The sequence below is a fragment of the Pinus tabuliformis genome, chromosome 3_1 (genome assembly GCF_031772625.1).
Source record: "Pinus tabuliformis cultivar Carrire ecotype Pingquan chromosome 3_1, CPIR1, whole genome shotgun sequence".
NCBI classification, from domain to species: Eukaryota; Viridiplantae; Streptophyta; class Pinopsida; order Pinales; family Pinaceae; genus Pinus; species Pinus tabuliformis.
In genome coordinates, this window is record NC_142301.1 from 869,235,097 (window position 1) to 869,248,499 (window position 13,403).

The following is a 13,403-nucleotide window of genomic DNA, read 5'->3' on the forward strand; positions in this document are numbered from 1 at the left end:
AACTCTTGACAATAGGGTATCATCCCTATCTGTCACATATTAGATGTGTGTGATCGTTGTCTTTTTTGACAAGTCAAGTATCTCCCCCACCTTTGGTGATTGTAGAGTATACCTTAGTTGGCATCATACCCACAAGCAAGGCTTGTTGGGATTGTCCCTCCCTGTTTGGAGAACGGGTTGCGGATGCTTGGAGGTGTGTGATCCTTACCACTTGGTAAGTCGAGTATCTTGTCCAAGCTCATATTATGATGCAGGTGTTCTACCACATGACTCTTCAGAGTTTTTGATGGGAAGATTGACAAGAAATAGAATTGGGTTGATATTTTCTCCCCTATATGGTTCGAGGTTGAGAATGAGCTCCCCAGTGTGATTTTAGGGTTGAGATATGGTCCCATATGTGTTTGGACATCCTATTTCTTGATATAGGGTTAAGATATGTGACTCCACTATGAGATAGAGGTTGGAAGCTAATGCTCCTTGATTCTTCTTCTTTTAGATTTGAGAATGTTTTAGAATATAGAGTTGAGAAGAGATGGATGTGACATGATGATAGAATGATAGGATAATATGATAATAAATGAACATATATTGGCAAGTGGAATTCTTCCTAGTTGAGAGGGAGTGTTAAATTGTGAAACTAGGGTCAAATTCCACCTTGGTCAGCTCGTATGATGAAGATGATTGCATTGAATTCCTCTTTTTTAGTCGACCAAAATCGATCTAAAGATCACCTCATTCGGACAAGGATAAGTTGGATTTTGAATTTATGTAACCACACACGAACATTTGGACAAGTTGGCCTCAACATCAAATGGACATCATATGGACACCCATAGAAGCCTATAAATACAAGTGACCTCAAGCTCATATGCACATCATCATCATCAAGTATCTTCTTATTCTCTTGTTTCATTTATTGCTTCCCATAGCTCGGATGGAGGAAGCTTGCACAAGGTTTGAAATTTCAGGTCTAAGGCATGAACATGTTTATGGTTCCTATTTTCCAGTCATGCGCTTGATACAATATCAACCCGACCATAGTCGCTTGCTTGCAGGGCATAAGGGGGTGACTGGGAAGCCACATTCACTTACATGCCAACTTGATGAGATAAATTGGGGCTCTGAGCTAGGGCTTGACTCTTGACCATTGTTGATGACAAATGACCGAAGGCTACAATGTTTCTCTTCCTTGTACAGTGGTTCTGGAAGTCTACTTCTGATTTGCATTGGGTAAATCTTTTCTGGATGATTTTGTATTGGGATCATTATACTCTCTGCAAAAACATTTTATGAAAATCTAATAAGACGAATATTTGAAAGTGTTTTTCTCCCTAGTAGGGTTTTTTCCCTGGTCTTTGACCAATCTAGTGTTTCTTGTGATTGCATTTATTGTTCTATCTTCAATTATTGTTTATGATTGGAAGCATGGTTAATAATTGAAATAATTGCTAATTGAAGAATTGATTTGGACTAAAGTAATTGAAACAACAAAGAACAATCTGAAAATTAATAGGGGACTATGTTGTTGTGCAAAACGTGTTCTTATTACGAAGTAACTTATATTTTTTATTTTAGTTCTTTAACTTTCCATTACATTTTTCTTTTTTTTTTAAACATTGATTACTCTATTATATACAACATTGAAATATTTTCTTTTAACATTTTATTTATATATAGATATCTATGAAGTTGATTTTGACATATATATTTTCAAAAAGTTTATTTAAATCATATGCTCAAATTCTTTTGAAAGGTCTAAGGTTTAAACATCTTACTAACTTTCCTTTTTCTCATTTTTGATTATTTTATCTCTTTTTAAAGTTGATATAAAATTATGTTATATCGTGTAGACATCAGAATATTTTATTTATGATTGAGAGTGAGTGAAATATTTTTACCACATTGGATTGTAATATCAATCAAAAATTGAGTGAACATACTGAGGTTGAGATTATTGATGTTTTATGATACTTTTGATTAAAAATAAACATATATATTCATTTTTTTCTATTATATGTAACATTACTTTTTTATTTAAAAAATATTTTTTCTTTTAAAAGAGATAAATGTGAATTCTACATTAAACATGTAAATAATCACACATCACCCTAATATTAAATTGTAAAATATATCTCTAAACATAATAAAAATATTATTTAAAATATATATATATATATATATCGTTCTATATCAATTTTTGGGTCATATTTTTAAAAAAACATAATTTTAAAATATGTCCAGGCACATCGAAATATTCGTTAACATTACGGCATAATCCCTTTTTACAATGACATTCTATTTATTCGAAAATCGTGAGTCATCCTTGCGATTTTTCTTATCCAAGAAGATTATGGAGAGATAGTGCTTTCACAACACCCATTTGGGAGATTTTAAGTAATGTTTTAAATCATTTTAAAACACGATGAGGAAGGGAAAGGGAATTTTAATGGGTGGAGTTAATAGTTGGAAAATTTATCATATTTTAATTCTTAAATTAAGAGTGAGGACAATCTTTTATTGTTGATTATTATTAGTAAATATAAGCTGGTTTATTATAATTATTTAAGTAAATCTATTTCATTTGGAATTACTTTACTGGTTTGTAAAGGTATAGGATTTCACTTTTTCTGGATATCTTTGTGTCTTGGAATGTTAACTTATTTCTTTAAGTCCAAAAAAGATGAGATATTTTTAACCTATCTCATTAACAAGCTCTTAATCAAATAAAAGTAATTTTTTATTAAAATGTTTTATATTTTATTTTTCTTATCTTTTATTACATTTAACTTATTTTTTATATTATTTTAAAATAAAATGAAACTACGGAATTTTAATTCATACGTTGTTTAAATGATGTTGCTTACGTTACTAGCTGTTAAATTAAATGATTTACATGTAAATAATGTAAATATTTAACACATAATTCAAGACCAAAGCCTAACAAACGAATACTTATATAAGTACAATCATGAGGAAGATTACATAGCGGTTATGTCTTTTATGATCTGGTCATGTATATAAATGCATGAATAAAAGGAACTACGTAATATTGAAATAATCTTCAAAAGTTTTATGTAAGCAAAAGGGATCAACGATACCACAGAAACTAAAGAGAAAAGCGGTTGCAAGGGTGATTTGAGTGCTTTCCTTTTTAGGTACAACTTTCCTTTATGTATATATATTTATTAATATTTTTTTAATGTTTTAATTTTTTTAAAGATATTTTCTATGCTTGTTAAGAATATCGTGCTTATATATTTTTTTCATTTTTATTTAAAGTTTGATATACATAATTGGTTATTTTTAAATTTTAAATGTTTCACTAGCTACTTATAATATATTTTAACGAATCCATGTTCTTTTTTTATGTTGAGATCCAACTACCTTGCTAAAAAATTCTCGTAGCTAGTATGACGAAATCGTTTAATATCAATTAGAATTTAACTTAACCTCCTAAGACTTTATAAAACTGGATAAGGTAGCTTTACGAGTGAGATTTTGAGGGTTGAGATCCATAAAGTTTTAATGCTATAAGAAGAGGAGAGTAAAGGTTGAAATTTTTGGGAGAAGGTATTTCACAAATACACATAAATAAAGTACAAAATATAAATAGAATATTGAATAAGAGAGAATGATTTTATTAACATGAAACCATTACATGACATGTGATTATTTTTAGAACTTTCTTTTCTTTATCTTTCCCCTTCATCTATCATCATTTTAGAAGGTGTATGATTAATAAAATCAAATTTGATTAAGTTTGACTAAAACTGAACATTTGATTCAGATATGGATAAGGAAAAATAAATCATTGATGTAAAATCTAGACTACCATTACACTTACAAAAATCCAACTTCAAATCCTAAAAAATCATGAGAAAAATGATTCTCTCTTCCATTCATAAAAGTGGGCAAATGGAATATGGAATTTTCTCCATATTATTAATAGTGACAATAGTGATAAGGACCTAATCTCAACAAACCTTATAGAGAGAGTAAAGTTACTAAAAACAACACATGCTAGGCTATACTCCGTTGATTACTTAATCTAGGGATGACACATTAACATTAATAAAAATACCACCTATATTATGACAACCCTAAGTCTAACTGATGTTTTAGATTTGCTTTTAGGATATGTGAAACCACCATTTTGTTTGCAACTCTAAGCCACATAATGTTATTAGTAGTTTTTCAGATCAACTCTATAAGGCACTGGAATTTCAACTATGACAATTTATTTAATCTCAACAAAGAAGTTAATATATTAAATGAAAAATTTATCATATTTATATTTATTGTGATATCATGTTATTAGTAGTTTTTCAGATCAACTCTATACGGCACCGGAATTGCAACTATGACGATTTATTTAATCTCAACAAAAAAGTTAATATATTAAATGGAAAAAATTATCATATTTATAATTATTGTGATATCATGGTATGGTTTCAAAGTGGAACTTATAATTAAATTTTACAATTGGATGATAAATAATTAATTATCAAATAATTTGATAAATATACATCAGCTTTAAAAAAATATTCACATCCATTTTTATATAAAATGTTTTAAATTTGTATTTTATTTTATTTTTAATTAATTCAAATAAATAAATAACAATATATTTAAATATGCAATATCATTCTTGTTATTATTTTTAAATATTATATATAAATTTTGTTTATATTATTACTAAAGAAAAAAACTATTTTAATACCTAATAATGCAACAAAAAAACATTCAAATACGTCACAAGTGTTTACATGTAATTATTACCTAAATATTATTTATAAAATAAGTATACATTTAATTATTGCCTAAATATTCGAATCAATAGAAATATACTCAAGTGTAAACCTGTAACAATAAATCCAATCAACCATTGTGAACTCATCACACTCACTCTTCCAAAATATCCATCACCAAATGAGTGTGCATTTAATTATTGTGCATTTAATTGTTGCCTAAATATTATTTATAAAATAAGTATGCATTTAATTATTGCATAAATATTTGAATCAATAGCAATATTCTCAAGTGTAAACACGTAACAATAAATCCAATCAACCATTGTCAAACTCATCACACTGACTCTTCCAAAATATCCATCACCAAATAAGTGTGCATTTAATTATTGCCTAAATATTCGAATCAATAGCAATATGCTCAAGTGTAAACCTGTAAGAATAAATCCAATCAGCCATTGTGAACTGATCACACTCACTCTTCCAAAACATCCATCACCATAATCCAAGATTAAAAACGGTTTCCCTAAACCGATACAACTGGAAAAATCTTGTAAACATCATTGTCCTTCATTCTAATTCTTTACCCACCATTGAGGACTATGCAGATTACATGGCACATGAAACAACAAATCTAATCGATCATTGTGTCAACACCACTGTGCAGGTTACATCGCGCACATGGAACAATAAATCCAATCGACCATTGTGAACACATCACACCGACGCTTCCAAAATTTACATCACTCGAATATGAAAGAATAATCTGCCTAAAACAAAACAATAGGACATCGATCTCAGCACATCATTGTCCTTAATCGGCCGAAAGAATTTCTCTTCACCCACCACTGAAGACTATGCAAGTTCCATGGCACAAATGAGAAACCTTTATGTGATGTCATGCTGATGTATAAAAAATGTCATGTGATGAAGCCCATCATCTTGAGCACTATACTCTTCGTGCCTTGGGAAGACAAATGACCACACGCTTTTGTATATGCCCTTTCTCTGTTACAAACCCTTCTCACCATCATTTGTGGAATCTCTCCCATAAAAGTTAAAATGAACATGGGACATACTTCAACTCTTATCGTACCAAGGTGTGGCCAAGATAGTTGCAACTGTATCTTCTTCCCCAAGAACTGACTTTGCACAGCTCCATCTTCCACTGAAAATTTTCTTAAACGTGCAGTTAGAGATGAGTGAAAATATTATCCTCAACTGGAAGAATTTCAGCCTTTGCAACACCATCCAAAATTCGACAAACTGATCAATCCACATCATTTACTGCTCGCAGAGATAGTGCTGGGTCCTGTGCAAATTATATTCTCATAATGTGATGCATGACCCACATTTGAAACAAAAATTTACATCCTTGCATGGGCAAAACAGAAATTCAAAGGCCATGCATTCTTTACTCAAGCAGCATCATGGCTAACAAAATAAGTGTACAATGCAACCAATTTTCCTCAACATGTATCCTCTAAATTGATATTGAAAATACCTACAATATAATGACCTGGCACACCTGGTTAGGAGTAATATAAAAGTTGGTCGATGCAATAAACACCATATACATATACACTGAATAATGATAACGACTGTTTACCAATAAGGCTATCATCATTTTACGTAAACAAACAAGCATTCAATAGGTCACCTGATTCAGCAATCGAACATTATATAACCTTGAAATATGTTAATAAATATAAAGGTTGGACATTATTAAATTTTTATATCTATATGGTAGTATTAATGAATAGTCAAATGGAAACACTTATATCAATACTTAGACACTTTAGTAATGACCGAAAAATATTCTCTCATTCAACAACCAAACTCAAACTTAATAATGTCACGGAATCTCATGATAGAGCGTTTAACTCCCTTCCACAAGGACACAAACTTAATGCAATGGAAACTCATGGATAGAGGGTTTAGCTCCATTGCAGGAGGACCATGTCACATGGTAGGGTTTTCATTTAACACCTTATTTATGGATTAAAATCATGGATTCAAAATCATTAAGCTCATTATAGACATAAGAAATGAATCACTAGTGTATAAGTTTATATTTTATCAGTATTTTATGCATTTTTGATGTGTAATTATATAACATGTTATAAAACTTCATGGGATAAGAGAAAATAAGTTTAAGATAATATGATAATATAAAACATCATGTAGTATATATAAATATTTCAAAAAGTTGTTTAAGAATAATCATACTAGTTACATAACAATTTATATATAGCAATAAGAAGTTGCTATGGATATGGTGAAATGAATAGCTCCATTCGTCAAGGAGTTCAATGCAAGTAGAAATAAAGTTTAAACATATTTAAATCCATTGTTACACATAATGAAGCTATTGTTAATTGTTATTCATCATCTATTACAGTTACTCCCTATTAGCCAATCATTTCCATTCTCTAAACCCAAGAAAACCTCAAAACAAGGCCAAAAAGGTCATTGTCAGAAAAACTTGTGAGACCTATGAGGAAAATCAAAATTCATAAGAGTTTCCTAGAGTTTCCCATTAACATATAGGAAGTAGTGCACTGTTATCTTTTATAAAATTCACATTCGTATCCCAAATCACTAAAAAACTAAAAAATTTAGGATTGCAATGGCTACAAGAGATATTCCATGGTATGCCATAATTGGAGGGTATGCTAAAACAATAAATTGATCACCATGAATCCTTCTTGAAGTAAGTTAAAACACGTATTCAACAAGAAGTTCCTGGGGATATGGGGGAAATGACGACCGCCTTTATTCAAGAATGACAATGCAACTAATAGACATAGGTTAAACAAATTAAAATCAATTATTATACTTCATCATATTATATTTAAGTGTTATTCATCATTCATGATAGTTTGTACCCAATTAGTTCTTCATTTTCATCTTTAAAACCTAGGAATCCATCAAAAGGATGTGAAATAGGCCATTGTAAAACATGCCCATCTGTCCTTTTAGACAAACCAACATGAGTAAGGATATCTTAGAGATTTTCCATAGACATATAGAAAGTATCACTCTATTATCCCTTATAAAAGTAACCTTCACATTTGAAATCATTAAAAGAACTCAAAATTCAAGATTGCAAAGGCCAGAACATATCTCCCACAATATATCATTTTATTTGGTGCATATTTTCTTGCTATTATATATCATGGACAACAATGTTTAATTATTTTTTTCCTACCTTATAACACATACAAGGGAATTGGAATTTTAGGAGAAGCTTATAACAATCATCAAAGGAAATAGCAAACATATCATAACCATTTGAAGAAACACTTATCACATCCATAAAATTCAAATTGCATACATGAAATATATATATTCATAACAAAACAAACCATGAAATTCATCCCAATACTTATATTACACATATATTACTTAATAATGATGCCATATTAGGTGAGATTCAACCCATTGTTTTCTCTACCATGCACGCACGCATAGAGGAAGACACTTTCTTCTCTTCACTTGATTGTCTCATGATTATTCAACCTATTTATTATTTTCAATATGTTTAAAAAGGGCCCAAATAAATATCTCTTTCATATATAATATCCAATAGTTTGTTTCTTATTATATACTATTTTTATTCTATATTTGAGCCCAAAATGAGCAACAATCTACAAGGGTTTAAAAGAATATCTCCCTATTTTTTTATGGTCTCTAGTGTCACATCATAATCCCTTTTTCATATCTCCATGGTTCGTACATGAGCTTGCATAACTTTTCTTCATGAAAACTATATTTTTCTCAAGATCTTCTCATCTTTTTTCATGAATGAATGAGTGAGGTTGATGGTGAGGGTGAGGAGGTAATTGGTTAATCTATTAGTCACAGGAAGTAACTACTAAGATAATTAAATCATTTAACTAAACTCCTCATTATATTTCCATTAACATTAGGAAATATGACAATTACAAAGAATTTAGAATAGATTTATGGAAAAGTCATTAAACATAGATCAATACCCATGGACCCCCACAACTTTCCCATTCAGTGGGCTCATAGGACCTTAGGTGAAATTTCTTAGTTAGTTGGTCGTGGATCCTATATTAATATTAAAATATAATATTTACAATATTCCAAAAATCACCAAGACAAATCTACATCATGGTATATAGAAAGAAATTAATGAAAAGTGTATGCTTGCACTACTTGCAAATACACAATTAGATCCAAAACATTGAAAAACCTGGCACTAGAATATTACAGTTCCATACCTTTTGGAAAAACAGTGTAATTAGTGTTATATTCCTTTAAGAAATATTGTTTTTCTTAATTATTTAGTTGTACATACATCCCCATTTTCTTTTCTACATATTTGCGGTGCCCGCCTAAGCTACATATACCCCAATGATGCAGCCTAAGATGCATATAACCATAATATGCAATTAAGATTGCATGTCACACTAGGTGTGTCCCAAGAATTCCCAAAGATTCCTTACTTAGGAAAATTCTCTTAGATAAAGGTTTAAGGCTTCTTAAATAAACCTATGTGGAAACACTTCATTTGACTCTTCAAAGTCTAACCCTTTGGTAAACTCTAAGCGGAACTTTATATGACTCTTCATAAACTTTGGTTAACAACCCGTGCATATTAACCATAGCATGGTCTTTTAGACTTTGGTTAACGTCGACTTAACCCATAATATATATATTCCTCTTTACTTCTATTATAATTCCATATAATATAAATTACACATAAACCATGCTTAACCCTTACCTTTTCGCCATTCCACGACTTTGGTACATATATTGATGCTCAACCTTTTGCTTCAAATCGGCATGTTGATTTCTTCCTTCAGATCAATGGTTATCATGTGATATCCAGCTTTAACCCATTCACCCACCAGAACTCAAAGAAGTTAAAATTTTTTGAATAACTGATCAGGTCTACCAGACGTGTTAACCTATGTGCACATTCGAGCGCTATTATCATCTGATCAATCGACCATTGAATGGTCACAACTATCAGAACTCAATGAGGTTTTAAGCCCATTGTATAAAACCTCATCACATCCGAATTCCAAATTAACTAGCGCGCACTTTCAGAAGCAATATTTGTCCGATCAATCACCCAATGGACAGTCCTGATGGCAGAAATTCAACGAGGTTTTAATTCCATTGCATAAAATCTTATCGTGTTTGATTTTGGAATACCACTTACAACTTCAAGGGCGCACAAGTAACAGCTTCTTGCTTATGAAAACCGCTTCGTCCTTGTGCTAACATGTGGCTTAACCTCTGCCACTCAACTTATTACTTTATTTGTGCGATACAATCTTACCCGTCTATCACACACAATCTTGTCTGTTGATCTGACTGACCCAACAGCTCTTGGGCACGTTTACCTCATTTCTTTATGCCTTTACTTCCTTTTGGTTCTTACTATGTAACGCTCATTCGGCTTTCTGCCCATGTATTTTCCTTCACCTGACGATCTTCACTTATTTAAATCTCGACCTCTTCTCACACCTTTATGCTTCCTTCACCTTCATTGTAACATTGAAGGCTTCCTCTAATGTTGTCTGCATGCAACCACATAACACACTTCTCTGTTACTCCTTTTCTTCATCTGCACACCTGCAACCTAAGTTACACGGAATTTCTCTAGTCACACACATAATCTAAACTCAATTACACAGTACACATAATAAAAACTTAGAATTGAGTTGTTTGTATTAATAAACAAACATTTACACAGGAATTCCTTCCTCGGCTTGATTTTCAATATCAGTGGACTTCCCTTTCCTTCCCGTAGGCTTATAGTCAAACCTATCTAATCTCACACTTACTAACTTTGTACCTCTCTAACCCATGACTATGCATTTTGTGCTTACATTTATATAAAAGGTTTTGTTTAACTAATTCTGGTTCAGATCCTTAATCTGCTGAACTAAATCCTGAATATCGTCTAAATCCACTTTTAACTCCATTTATCCCTAAGAATCCTCTCTAGTTCAATGAATCATGACACCACTTTATAGTCTAAGAGTTACAATTGACTTCCAACTCTCTCATAATTACTCATCATCACTCATGTTCTCATACATTCGAGAGCATTTACAAATATCTAATTAGTTCCTATTCTAATCACTCAAAACATTAATGATTACATACATAGGAATCCAACTTCCTTGAAAGCACAATACCCCCTAAGTTAACTAAAGTGAAATGAAATTGATGAGTTGTATGCTCTTGCATCAGACTCCCAAGGTGAAAATAATCATGATCTCCTGAACATGTGCTTCCATATGTTGATAAAAAACCTCCACAGTCTCAAACTTTAGTTTGTAGCTACCCAAATTCCTTGCACCTTTGTTGTTGCAGTATATCTGTTGTCTTCTGGTTCATCTTCCTTTCTTCAATTAGTTTCAAATTCTGATTGATCACTCCTCTTGTTGTCGTTTTCCTCATCTTGGATTGTTTCATCGTCAATTGCCATAATTCTTCAATGTCCATCTCCAACACATCCTTGGGCTGGTACATACTCTGCCATTGCATCCCAATGCACGTTGTCCATTCATATTTAAACTACTGATTATTTTATTCAGCTTTTTCTACTTCAGCTTCTGCTATCACTCTTGAGATTGCTCTAGATATCGCTCTAGATATTGCTTCCACCCAAACTTCCTGATTATCCTTGAAGATAAACTTCTTAAATATCCTTAAAGATATCTCCCTCTACAACCTCTAATTCCTACTCCTTGTCTACAAATTTACTTTCCAATGATTTAATGTTTTCGTTCCATGGACTAAGTACTGTCATGGAATCTTCCTTTTCCTCCTTCATTTGACTGTTATCCTGTGCCAAATATTTTTTTTTATTTGCAACAATATCTTCATCACAACCTGCAATCATAAAATAATTGTTAGAATAAAAAACATAAGGCTTTTGTGCATTTTCTTCCTTTGGCAACATTTCAGCATGATGTTCTGATTTTTCCTCTTTTATCAACACATCAATATGCCGACTCAACTTCTCTAAGGAATCCTCCAAAGGGCTCTTAGGACTGTCAACAAGACTCTCTTCCACACCATCTACTTCAATGATGTCTTTCTGCTCTTGTCTGCTATAGTGAACTCCTTCATTCTCATTCACCTCTGACTTTACAACTTGAACACTTACTCTTCAGTTTTGTAGCCTTTTCTCCAAAAGTCTTAACTCATGCCATAAATTTGTCATATCACTTGGGATTTTTCCTAAAAGCTCTGTACAATCCTCATTACCTTCTTCTTTATCACAAGTATAATTTCTTGGTGACACTACTTCTTCATTCTCGATCAGAATAAAATTCTTATCCTCCATCTTTGTGATAGTTTTAGATGTTTTTCCATCACTCTTCCTTTGTTCATTTAACAAAATCAGTTTCTCTTTGTCCTTACCAAAAAGAAATTCCTTATCATAAGATATAGCTATCTCATCTTTACTGAAGATATTTCCTTCACTAAGCAAGGAATTTATGAACTCCTTCTATTGTAATAACTCAACTTGATCTTCATTTGAAAGACAATCATCATCATACTTTGCTTGGAAACATTCAACTTCTCTCAAGATAGTTCCATAAGATGGTTTGTCTTCTACAATATCTGTATTCACACACAACTTGTTAGTTTTAAAACCACACGACCTCATGATCTCATTTGATGATTGAATCAACAAGTCCTCTTACTGTTCCAAGCCCTCTACATGACTCAGAAATATTTTGATGGTCTTCTCTCCAATCTCCTCAAATCCTTCACTTGGTTGCTTGATATCCTTTCCTACTTCTTCCTCCTTTTGGCCATCAACATGAGTCAAAATTCCTCTTCTTTCAGTCCTTGCAATATGCTGAAAAGTAAAACTTGTTCCCAACTCTCTACGAGCATTTACATGAGAATTATCTATATCATCTTCTTTTATAATAGAATTCAGATTCTGCCTGTCTTCTTCCTCTTTTATGACAATATTAGAAAATTGTCCTTTTTCACATGTTTCACCTGCAAACATACACAATTGATCAGATTTAAAATCATGTAACCTTTTGGTCTCACTTGAAGTTTCAATCTTCAAGTCTTCTTGCTATCTTGAATTCTCACAATAATTCATAAGATCTTCCACAGATCTTCAGTCTTCATCTTTACCCAGAACTTCACCCTGTTCTGCTTCACAAATTGATATTTCCATTTCCAACTCAGCTTCTCTGATTTGTTCCACCAGCGACTTCACTTGCTTTTGCTGTAGCCTTCTCTGTAACTTAGACCACTTCACTTCCTTTTTCCTCAAGACCCAACCTTGTCCTTGGTTTTTGTCTAGTATCATCCTTAATATATTGAGTTGTTCTTTTAACTTTGCAACCTCCTTGTCATGCTCCTCTTGACTCATTCTCTTTCCATTTACCTTGGCATCCTCCTTCACTTTTTTTCTGTTGTGGTCTTTCTCAGAACCTATATTACCTCTGTTATGACTATCAGTAGCCATATTCTTCTCTATCTTCATGAGTTCCTCACTTACTTACTATGAGATGCATTAAAGCCTTTGCAACAGAAAGTCCTCCTTGCTACCACTTACCTCACCAAGATTTCCTCTGTACTTGGTCTTTTGGGAAGCACTTGGTCCTCTATTCTCTAAACCTCTTTTGGGCA